This window comes from Hyla sarda, chromosome 3, assembly GCF_029499605.1.
Source record: "Hyla sarda isolate aHylSar1 chromosome 3, aHylSar1.hap1, whole genome shotgun sequence".
NCBI lineage: Eukaryota > Metazoa > Chordata > Amphibia > Anura > Hylidae > Hyla > Hyla sarda.
The window spans coordinates 407,307,836-407,320,552 of NC_079191.1; the positions used below are offsets into that span (position 1 = coordinate 407,307,836).

General features: G+C 42.1%; 1 long non-coding RNA gene across 2 annotated transcripts; it reads right to left on the reverse strand.

Annotated features, from left to right (window-relative positions):
- Positions 1 to 669: 669 nt before the first annotated feature.
- LOC130360858 (uncharacterized) lies at positions 670 to 7,319 on the reverse strand. Of its 2 annotated transcripts, none has more exons than XR_008890837.1 (3): positions 7,197 to 7,319; positions 2,659 to 2,727; positions 670 to 759 (listed from the first exon to the last, which is right to left on the reverse strand). It is a non-coding gene; the product is annotated as an uncharacterized LOC130360858 (long non-coding RNA). The 2 variants fall into 2 exon arrangements; XR_008890838.1 differs by having other exon boundaries at positions 6,932 to 7,316.
- Positions 7,320 to 12,717: the final 5,398 nt, after the last annotated feature.

Here is a 12,717-nt window from a genome sequence, read left to right on the forward strand (position 1 = left end):
CAGTGGATCTGACCGGGGCGCTGCAGCAACGAGGATGAGGCGAGCGCTCCGGGGAGGAACGGGGACCCGGAGCGCTCGGCGTAACACAGCTGAAACACAGGCCCAGACAAAGTCCAGTAAGTGAGGGGGGGGGGGGGGGGGGAGAGGCAGCACCCCTCTGTGCTCACTCCTGTTCTATCAGACTGTAGCATGAAAACAAAGGGGAGGGGGTTACAGAACAGCCTGCAGTGATTAGATGTAGACATTCAGCACAACACAGCATACTCAGGGAGGAAAATGAGTCATGCAGAGTGAGGGCACACCCCCTCCAAAGCACAGGATGATAAACAAGTGAGCAAGAGGAAGAAGGTATTTGTGAGAGAAATATAGGTGCTAGACACCTATATAATATTTACATGATCAGGATTAGATCCTGAGTAAAATATGCCTAGAGGGGTCTAAAAAGCCAAAACAATGTGGTATAAGTCATGTATGCCAATTATTGGGGGGGAGGGGGGGGTGTACAACAACAGTTTTATTCCCCCCCCCCCCCCCCCCCATTCTTTCCCACCATTTCTACAACAGTTGATGTACTATATTACATAATTACTCAAAGAATGTTGTTGAAATAAAAGACAGATCAGTTCATTTGGGGATAGAAACAAAAAAAGAACACAATAATAAGACACATATTTAATATGTTGATAGCAGTTCTTTATTTTGTGTGTTGAGTCTTCTGAATGTTTGTGCTTCGTCCAGATTGGCATACGAAAAGCAACACTGTCAAAATGGATAAAGAGAATGTCATAATCACGAAAACAACTCAAACACTATTACTAGGACACACATGATGCATTGTGGGAGGTATTGAACGGTTTCTCTACCCCCCTAATAGACAAGGCCATCCTGCCAACTTATTTTTCCTGAATTATACTTTGATTGTTTGAGACTGAGTTAAATATTTATCATATTGGGGAAATGAAGGACACAACTATTTATTATAATGGTTGATGAATCTTTGTTCCAAAAATCTCTACCTATAAGGGTCCACATCAATGCATTTCACTATAAGGGTCCACATCAATGCATTTCACTATAAGGGTTCACATCAATGCATTTCACTATAAGGGTCCACATCAATGCATTTCACTATAAGGGTCCACATCAATGCAATCCTGCCAAAAGAATGAACATGTCTATTCTTTTCCGGGCCCGGAATATGACATTTCCACCATGGAAAATATTGTAGTGTGAATGGTTCAACAGAAACCCCATTCATGTGACAACACTAAAGAAATGACACTCTGCTAACTCAACATATAGCCATTATTGCCTAAACCTTGGCAACAAAAGTGAGTACACCCCAGAGTGGAAATATACAAATTTGGCCCAATTGGCCATTTTCTCTCCCCATTGTCATGTGATTCCTTGCCAAAAAAAATGGAAAATATCAGCGGGATTTCTACAAGACTCTTAAAGGGGTACTCCGCCCCTAGACATCTTATCCCCTATCCAAAGGATAGGGGATGACATGTCAGATCGCCGGGGTCCCTCCGCTGGGGACCCCCGAAACATTGCAAGTAGCACCCACCTGTAACTGCTTCCGGAAGCACTGGAGGATCTCAGGCTAATTCCTCTCGACCACGGGGACGGAAGATCGTGATGTCATGCCCCGCCCCCTCAATGGAAGTCTTTTGGAGGGGGCGTGATGGCCGTCACGCCCCCTCCCATAGACTTGCATTGAGGGGGCGGGGCGTGACATCACACCGGGGACGGAGTCGTCACGATCTTCCGTCCCCGTGGTCGGGAGGAATTAGCCTGAGATCCTCCAGCGCTTCCGGAAGCAGTTACAGGTGGGTGCTGCATGCTATATTGTGGGGGTCCACAGCGGCGGGACCCCGGCGATCTGACATCTTATCCCCTATCCTTTGGATAGGGGTTAAGATGTCTAGGGGCGGAGTACCCCTTTAAGGAAACATGCCAAAAATCCTGAAAAATTACAAAAAAATGGTTAAAAGCTACTTCTTCTACTTGCTAGGCTTGCCTGACAATATAACTTCAATGATGCTGTAAGAACATCTAGAAAGTCCCAAAAAATCCTAGAAGACCATCCTAAGAGCTTCAAGCGAGGTCTCAGTATATACAATATACTGTAAAATATCATAGTAAATATGGGGATTATACCAGGTTTGTTATAAATAAGCCCTGCTCTCAGTGTGAAGTTGACTGCTCCTGACAGAGTTCAGACTGGAGGTACATGGAGACTGCCAAGAGTTTTACGCACAATTTTAAGACATTGGAATGACTTTTGTTACAGTTCTGGAAGAAAATTCTGTATCTAATTTGTTTTGTCTTTGCCACAGGAAACGTCCAATAGTAACATGCTGCTTAGATTTTGGGATTTCCAGAGATAGTTGGCAAGTTATGAGGTAGACGGCATTAGCTGGAAGGAACCTAGACAAGTATTAAATGCCAAATTATTAACCTCTTAAACCTAACAGTGGATTCTTCATAAAGATGACCCCAGCCAATATGCCCTAATAGTGTATACAGTAGTATACACGAGCTAGCATGAAGAACCTCTCAATTTTTGGGTCTCCTGCTCTGGCAGACCCAACCTGCCGATTTATTACATGTGTAGACCTTCATGTGAACAGTGGCCATGTTATATTGCATTACCCCTGCAGCGACCACTGCCTCATCTCTTCCTATCCATTTTTTCTATTTGTAGTGGATTCAGAACAAGAACTGGAAAAAAAAAAAACACTGGTTTAGTACAACGCCAACTACTAGAACTTCATTCAGTCAGAATCATCAGAACAGCTAACAAAAATGTTTTATATCACAAGCGCGTTTCGAGACATGTGTCTCTTCATCAGTGTAAAAACAGCTATATAAACAGCAATGCTAGTACCAACATATAAACTTGCTCCAGATAGACCATTTATATTAGATTTGTCTTTTGTTTCAACCATACAAACTATGTAACCATCTTACCTTGCTTAAATAGTGGTGAACATGTGTGTTTATATGTGAATATTGGTGTATTTGGCCATTTGTGTCCACATAAGTTCCAAATAACATCACTCTACCTAGTAGAGATCAGAATGGGAAACATCATCACTAAATTACTTAGTATAGCAGTCTCAGGTGGAGAACCTGCAACCTTAAAAGGTTGCTCCCCCACTAGACATCTTATCCCCTATCCAAAGGATAGAGGATAAGATGTCCAATCGCAGGGGTCCCACCACTGGTGACCCCCGCGATCTCCCTGTTGCACACAGCGTTTGTTTAGAGCGTCGGGTGCAGCGCCGGGGGCTCTTAATATCACGGCCATGCCCCCTCAATGCAAGTCTATGGGCTTACATTGAGGGGGCATGGCCGTGATCTCATGAGCGGAGCGTGGCGTGATATCACGGACCTCCACCTTGCATCGCCAGTCATCCGGCACGGGGCAAAGTTCGCTCTGTGCACCAGATGTCTGGGGTGCAGCAGGGAGATTGTGGGGATCCCCAGCAGCAGGACTCCCGTGATCAGACATCTTATTCCCTATCCTTTGGATAGGGGATAAGATGTCTAGGGGAGGAGTACCCCTTTAAGATATTGTATCTTAGGATAATAAGGTATTAAAGGGGTTGTCTTTTTAACTTTTTTACTATTTTAACATTTTGGCTCATCTATCAGGCAGGTCATAAATGTTAGGAGGGGGTCCAACTTTGATTCATAAAAAAGGAATGAAGCATGTTAGTCCTAATCTCAATTAGGGCCACATGTTTCTTTCAGTGGTGAAGGTCACCAAGGTCACAACCTCACATAGCTTACTTTCGCAGCTTATGAAATTGACAAAATCATGAAAGAAGTTGTCATAGGACAAGCCCTTAAAAAATATGTTTTTCACATCTTTATTGTACAATACAAACCCTTTCTATATTTCCTTTGGTGAGTTAGCTGTAAGTTCCTCATGGCTGTTGTGCACCGTTCATGGTCCGTTTGGCTCTTTCATTTGTTCCAAACGGATCTTAAATGGGTCAGAGCACAACTGACATTACCGGGTCCTGACGGATCCCATTGACTTAAATGGGGTCCATCTGGTGTCTGGTATTTTACAGGAGTTGTGCTATTTTTTCTTTCCACTCAACTACTGTCCTTTCAATAGACTGACTGACTGAGCTCCCTTCAGAGAAGCATGCCAGCAGTGTGAACAAGCCCTTAAAAGGGTACTCCACTGGAAAACACACATATATATATATATATTTTTTTTTTTTAATTTATTTATATATATATATATATATATATATATATATATATATATATATATAGTAGTTCCAAGCGAAAGAGCCAGCAAAGACCCCCTCTGTATGTGCACGTGGTCAGCCAACTGACAAGTTAGCAATCCATAAATATGCAATCTCCACCACAGCACAAAAAATCAGAGGTCCAGGATAAAGTAGAAAGGCTTCCAAGTTTATTCACACCATAAATGTGATAGCGGTGCAACGTTTCGACAAACTGCCTTTGTCAAGCATTTGTTTTTGTGCTGTGGTGGAGATTGCATATATATATATATATATATATATATATATATATATATATATATTTTTATCAACTGGTGCTAGAAAGTTAAACAGATTTGTAAATTACTTCTATTAAAAATTCTTAATCCTTCCAGTACTTATCAGCTGCTGTTGTTATCCACAGGAAGTTCTTTTCTTTCTGAATTTCCTTTCTTCCTGACCACAGTGCTCTCTGCTGACACCTCTCTCCATGTCAGGAACTGTCCAGAGCAGGAGAGGTTTGCTATGGGGATTTGCTCCTACTTCTTGTGGATCATACAGCATTTGATATGTACTGGAAGGATTAAGATTTTTTTAATAGAAGTAATTTACAAATCTGTAAATGTACGTCCTGGTGAGCTGGTACTTAACGCACCAGGATGTACATTTATGTCGTAAGCATAACCGCGAGCATCGGAGTGATGCCCGGATCATGCGCGGCAGGTCCCGGCTGCTGATCGCAGCCAGGGACCCACCCGTAATGGTGGACATCCGCGATCCCATGGATGTCCGCCATTAACCCCTCAGATGCCGTGATCAATACAAATCACGGCGCCTGCAGCATCACGGTCACTAAAATGGATGATCGGATCGCCCGCAGCGCTGCCGCGGTGATCAGATCATCCAGCACGGCAGACGCAGGTCCCCTCACCTGGCTCCGCTGCCTTCCAGGAGTCTTCTGCTCCGATCTGCCTTCCCGCAGACCAGAGCAGAAGATGACCGATAATACTGATCAGTGCTATGTCCTATACATAACACTGAACACTCGACCATCACTCGATTGCTATAAATAGTCCCCTATGGGGACTATTAAAGTGTAAAAATAAAAGTAAAAAAGTAAAAAAAATGTAGTTAAAAAAATGTGAAAAACCCCTCCCCCAATAAAAACGTAAATTGTCCCATTTTCCCTATTTCACCCCCCAAAAAGTGTTAAAAAATATTTTACATACATATTTGATATCGCCGCGTGCATAAATATCTGATCTATTAAAATAAAATGTTAATGATACAGTACGGTGAATGGCGTGAAGGTAAAAATAAAAGTCCAAAATAGATGCTTTTTTATAACATTTTATTCTCAAAAAAATTTATAAAATAATGGATTAAAAGTTCTATATAAGCAAATATGGTATCAATAAAAAGTACAGGTCACGGCGCAAAAAATTAGCCCTTATACTGCCACTTATACGGAAAAATGAAAAAGTTATAGTTCTTCAAAATAGGGGCATTTTATACGTAATTTGGTTAAAAAGTTTGCAATTTTTTTTAAGCGCAACAGTAATAGAAAAGTATGTTATCATGGGTATCATTTTAATCGTATTGACCCAAAGAATAAAGAACACATGTCATTTTTACCATAAATTGTACGGCGGGAAAACAAAACCTTCCAAAATTAGCAAAATTGCGGTTTTCTTTTTTCATTTCTCCCACACAAATAGTAATTTTTTGGGTTGCGCCATACATTTTATGGTAAAGTGAGTGATGGCATTACAACGGACAACTGGTCGCGCAAAAAACAAGCCCTCATACTAGTCTGTGGATGAAAATATAAAAGAGTTATGATTTTTTGAAGGCGAGGAGGAAAAAACGAAAACGTAAAAGTGTAATTGTCTGCGTCCTTAAGCCCAAATGCGCTGCGTCCTTAAGGAGTTAAAAACATTTTTTCCAGTTGAGTACGCCTTTAATATCTGAGTATTTTTATACAGGAGTTTATGTAAGACTAGTTCAGTGTTTCCCAACCAGTGTGCCTCCAGCTGTTGCAAAATTACAACTCCCAGCATTCCCGGACAGCCTTTGACATGATTTGGTGGCTCAGAGGTATCCTGGGGCTAGTGATATTCAACCTAGAAATCTGAGAGAGGTCCAGTGGTAACCATGAAGTTCCAGAAAAATAAGGAACTTAGGAGATCATCAAACTTCGAGGGTACCGGGAGTTTTCGTGGTGCTGATCAAGGCAGACACAATACAGGTGCATGGATACATGTAAAATCCCTTTAATGACCAGAATGCAACGCGTTTCGCTGCGCAAGCGCAGCGAAACGCATTGCATTCTGGTCATTAAAGTAATTTTACCTGTATCCATGCACCTGGATTGTGTCTGCCCTGATCAGCGCCACGAAAACTCCCGGTACCCTCAAAGTTCGATGATCTCCTAAGTTCCTACGGGAAGGCTCCAGACGGGCTTCTGAATAGTTGATATTCACTACGTGCGGTCCATTGTTGTGTATGTGGGTACACAACCGGAGCGGGTAAGCGGCCATTTTCCCCCCTCCCTTTTTTATTTCAGAAAAATAAGGAAGAAAGCTAGAAACGTCCTAAGAAGTCACAGAAGTTTTGCAGCCAGAAATGGGCAATTTTTCCACATTTTAAAATGTCTTTTTTCTTTAACATTGCCTTACATTTTCCTCTAATAAATGATCTGCTATTGTTTTTCTTCCCCCTATGGGGTATCCCACTTGTCATTGCTCCTGTTCATCTAGGCCGGTTTTCCCCAATCTATGGCCTTTCCACTCGTTCGGGAATGATGGGTGATGTAGTTCTGAAACAGCTGGAGAGCCACGGGTTAGGGAACACAGGTCTAGGCCTTGTTTATCTTGGCTTATCCAGAAAACAATAGGGCTTTCTGCCATTCCAGTCCTCGATCTACAATTACGATAAGGTTACCTTGAATGTAACCTTTTCTCTTTACAGCAACCTGTTCTACCGTTTAGACATTTTAAATCTTTTGCGCTGACTGCTAAAGAAGTACAATGGGGGAGATTTATCAAAACCTGTGCAGAGGAAAAGTCGACCAGTTGCCCATAGCAACCAATCAGCTTGCTTCTTTCATTTTTTTAGAGGCCTTGTTAAAAATGAAAGAAGCCATCTGATTGGTTGCTATGGGCAACTGGTCAAATTTTTCTCTGCACAGGTTTTGATAAATCTCTCCCCCCGAATCATTTTTAAAGGGGTATTCCGGGAATTTTTATTTGACTATGCTACAGGAGCTGTAAAGTTAGTGTAGTTCATAATATAGTGTCTGTACCTGTGTGTGACGGTTTTCTCACAATTCTTCTGTGATTTTCACCTCACTATTTATTTTTAACAGCATACAAAATGACTGTTGTCTCGGATTTTTCCCAGATTGCAATGCAGCCGAGACCTGACTCACTAGTCAGCTGATGACAGGGAGCCTGTCTGCTTCAATGGGGTGAGAGAGCAATCTGCAAGTAATGCAACAACTGTAGGCACCCTGATTGAAAACCACAGGTCTGCAGCTCATTTATGTTTCAATGGGTGGGGTGGCTGATGTGTGGGAAGGAGGAAAATAGAATTATGGGATTTGTAGTCAAAAAAGAAAAGTCAAACAGGAAATACAAGTTCACAGAAAGCTAGCCACAGTGTTATGGTAATCTCATGACATGGCCATTTATCCCCAAGACAAGCGCAGATCCTTCCTAAGCATGTCCATTACTGCCTGCCAGGTACGTACTAAAATCACCTTATGGGGGAGAACCCCTTTAATTTAATTTTAAGGGAAAGGTCACGTGTGCCGTATTTTGCTGCATATTTTACTGCTGCGTATTTTCCTACCCATTCGGTAGCAAAGTCAGCAGCGTATTTTGCTACCCATTGACTTTAATGAGTAGGGAAATACGCAGCACCAAAACACGCAGCAAAATACAGCACGTGTGACCCTTCCCTAAAAAAAAAAAAAGCAGAGAACTGCTAGAATAAACAGCCCCAAAAAAAAATTATAAAAAATTCCCCAAAAGTTATGTTAAAAAAAATTCCCCCAAAATCTCCTTTTCCAGTGCCACTTTCGACATACAGTAAGGACAGAATGAGGCCCAGTTTGGTCTCATTGATGCAACATTAGGACGCTTCATGCTTTTTAACCTCAATTTAATGCCAAAATGACCCTGATGCCAAGGGTCCCTTTAGGGTTTTTACAAACATCAAATTTTCCAGTCGATCAGATGTCACTCGCTTAACATTTCCCGACTGCTCCTCCAGCGACATGGCCTCATACAGGATCCCTGCTTACCTCCTGCTGAATAAGTCCCAAGGTCACTACTGCGTGGACTCCTTGATCTCTATACAGATTTCGGGCACGCTTCATTGCCCTCATCTCCTGCTTATTATTCTATGCTTTAAGACAAATCTCCATTCTAGTTTTGTTCCAGTTGTCCTTTTAATCTGCTTTTGCCACAAGTATCCCCCCCTAGGCCCAGGAAATCAGCTTTAGAAATGGTCTTTCTCTTGTCTGTTTGCTATTAACAGCAGAACATCAACCACAATGTATTATTTTAGATCCGAGGACATTAAATCATGGCGAAGACTCATCGTATGTGAACATTTCTGTGGTGGCGGGGTGTGTGGTGCAGGGCAGATGTTGTTACCCTAGGGGCAAATGGCATTAACTCCTTGTATTCGTGATGCCAGGGTGTGGTTTAGCCTTTAACCACCCGAAGGTATACCGCTGGATCCTGGGCTAGGAATGGGGCCAATAAAGACTCAGACACCAAGTTACGGACAACAGTAGCTTTACTGAGGGTAGACAGTTGGTAAAGTCTATACAGTTCAGCCAGGGCCCAAGGAGGTGACCAGTGACGCAGAGACCTTAAGGGCTTGCTGGGACTTGTAGTAGGACTGGACAATTGAATGCAGACCACCCTGACTTGACAGTTGACAGGGACTGATTTGACTTGACTCATATAGCTGCAACTTTAGCTTCCTTGACTTGATGGTGGCTGCAGGACTGGACTTTGAGGTCTCCAACACTCTGGACACACACACTAGGCGACTGCACTGGACCTCAGCAGAAGAGAGAGAGAGAAGCTCCACCCAGGGGTTATATGGGGGAGACTAGCAGGGAGCCCATAGGTCACTCTTGGGATCACCTGGTCACTGGTACCTCCTGGGTAACAATCACATGGTACATTTATTAAAGATACAACACCTAATGTAATACACAACATATTTACATGGGGGGAACAACTGCAGGGGGCCCTTGGGACACTGAAGGACACTGCCTGACAGGGCAGGAAAGGTTCAGGGAAACACCATCCCGTACTGGGCCACCCCATTTCCTTCTCTGGTAACCCTCTAGGACGGTGTTTTCCAATCAGGCTGCCTCCAGCTGTTGCAAAACTACAACTCCCAGCATGCCCGAACAGCCAACAGCTGTTCAGACATGCTGGGAGTTGTAGTTTTGCAACAGCTGGAGGCACCCTGGTTGAGAAACTTTACTCTAGGAGCTATGAAGGTGGAAAATTCTATCATGGTATTGGCTTCAATTATGCACTCCCCAATACTATATATATAAGACATTATGAGACATGATATTAAAGGGTTAAAAAAGTACAATGTAGAGGGTTTTTTTGCCCTTGTTTCACTTCTATTTTTGTGACAACTTTAAGAATATGAATTTTCAGAATAAAGCTAACATTGCATTTTAAATTCTAGGTACCATGACTAAGGGTGCCTAGGCTCCAGAAACACGTCGGCTTTACGCCTGTCCTGTGATTTCTGTATATATTATTATATAAACATGAAGCTTTTTTACTGCACTTGCTGGATCTGATGGGGATTTATCCCATGAGCTCTTGAGGGGTACAGGATCCAGGTCACGAGATCTGTGCAAACAGTGAGTTGAAACTCCATGTGGTCAGCTGAACATTATTTTACTTTAGTTACCAATATTAACCCTATGCCTTTAATTTAAAAAAATTCCTATATTTACTGGATCTGAAAATATTTCGAGTTCAAGGTTTTGTTTTGACTGTATTGACCGCTCCATTCCAGTCACCATATCCAGTGACTATACAGGTGGTTTACATCAACTTATACAAAAAAGCCCACAACAAGCCATACTGGCAATCACATAAAACATAATTTTTATTTTGGTGTATTAAAAGTAAATACTACAAAGTGTGAAGTGTATAGACGCGTGAGACAAAATTTAAGGAGTATCTGTCATTTCCCACTAAAAAAGTTATATATTACTCAGTACCTAATCCTGATCATGTATGTGAGCACCTATATTTCTCTCACAAATACCTACTTCTTGTTGCTCACTTGGTTTGTCATTCTGTGATTTGAAGAAGGCGTGTTCTAGTCCAGCCCTCACTTACTAGACTTTGTCCATGTCTGTGCTTTAGCTGGGACAAAGATGATGCTGCAGGTGGAGAGGGTTATGTTCTGGATGGTTTGGGGACCCCAAGTGGTTGTTTTTTGCCCATTTAAAAGCTATTTCATCAGTGGTTGAAGTCAGTCATCGTACATAGACCAGACCCCGTTTTTAAGGGACATGGTATCCTGCTACTTAAGCCTCAAGGGTCTTAACTTTTTCAAACTCAGGCCCTGCTTTCAAGGATCTCAGTTGCTTATGTTTTAAACCTGCCCCCCAAGGACCTTATTTAGTCTACTTCTTTTTTATATGGACACTGTTGGAAATGTTGAGGAGACATGTTAAAAGTTTTGATCGGTAGGGGAGTTCTCAGACCCCAAGAGCCAGGAGAAGAGCGTGCTAAGTGTGTTCACTCCCAGCTCCGTGTCACGTGATCAAGACAGACTTACAATGTAAGTCTATGGCATTGTCATGGCCGCTGACAAAAAGAGAAGAGAAGAAGCACTCAACAGCACACTTCTCTCCCCACTCATTCTAGTGATCGATCAGGGTCTGAACACTCAGTTCCCGACTGATCAAACCATTTAAAGTGTTTCTAGGATATTTCAAAAGGTTTTTACAGTGGGGAACACTTTAAGGAGAAACTTGAACAGTCCACGACTGAACCCACTGAAAAGGGTTATCCTAAGTCTGTACAGCGTTTACCTGTATTACATAAATTTATATCAAAATACCGTTACAAGAATACGCATGTTGGAGAGCTAACACAGACAGCATAGAATGCTTGTGAGATAAGAATGTGGACCCCTTGTTATGTAGATAGTTTGTAGAGAGGGTTGTGGGCCCCTTTTCTCATAGGGCCACTGTGCAGCTGATCGGCAGCCCGAGGAAGTGCGATTGGGGCGCAGGAAACAGTCTGTCGCTGCGAGGCTGCTCCTCTGCGTCTACCCGCTACACCGTTTTACGGATAACTGAATAAAGATTTCATCTGGCAAGAATTCCTGGGTGAGTGCATCCGCTTTATTCTTTGAACTGTTTGCTATCTTTGCTTGGCTTGGAGTGCACCCTCAGATCAGCCCCACTGGTTTTGTTTGCTGGACTGGCTAATCCAGGACGGGATCCATTATGGATTGCAGTGCCGGATTCACCTTGTCTTGCCTAGCTGGTAATTCCAAAGAACAGTGGTGTATTTGGAAAGATCTCAGCTTTGTGTAGGTACTGAGTCCACCATGCAGTGACCACTATTAGGAACATCATCGATAAATATGTTTTGTGTCATGTCCTGTTTCAAACATCTATTGACATAGAACATCATACAACATCTCCTCTTACAAGTAACAAAGCAGGAACCAGAGGATATGTGATGCCCTAATATCAATTTTACAGCAAAGTATGTACATAAACAACATCCTGCTGAGTATTTGGCTCCAGGAGAACATAGTGATCTCTCTTTGGCGTTTTGTCCTTTGGCTATTGTGAATCTTTTTTTCTTTTTTCTGTGAAGAGCCTGAAGGGGAGTCACAACATTGACCTGTAATTATCTAGAAGGCTTGTCTATGACATTGACCTCAACTTAGATTTCTAGGTAGAAGGTGAAATAGCGATCAGCCAATTGTGCTCGGAGACAAAGATCTATTGCATTAATTTCGTTATTATGGCCATAAATATTGTTGTGGTCCATTCCAGATCTAATGCACAGAGATATCATTTTAGGTGACCAAAATTGACTCAAAGCAGGGATGTTTTAAGAACAATAATAATTATTTCAATATAAAATGAAAAAAAAAAATGCTATTCTTTAAATATAGCACTGACACAGTCCGTAGTGAGTAGACCGACACCATGACAGCAGGAACAAGGGAGGTAAGAGTACGGTATATTTTATAGTTTTTTATCTGTTGTAAAATCTTTATAAAAACATCTCTATACATTAAACCATTCTTTGTCTAATTGGTGTTTAGCTTCACATGTGGCTTTAAGACCAAACCATAGCAATTTCCTATAGGATGAATGGCAAAATCAAATACCAGACCCATGACCACTATGACAAATATGATGCCCAGTATTTATGCA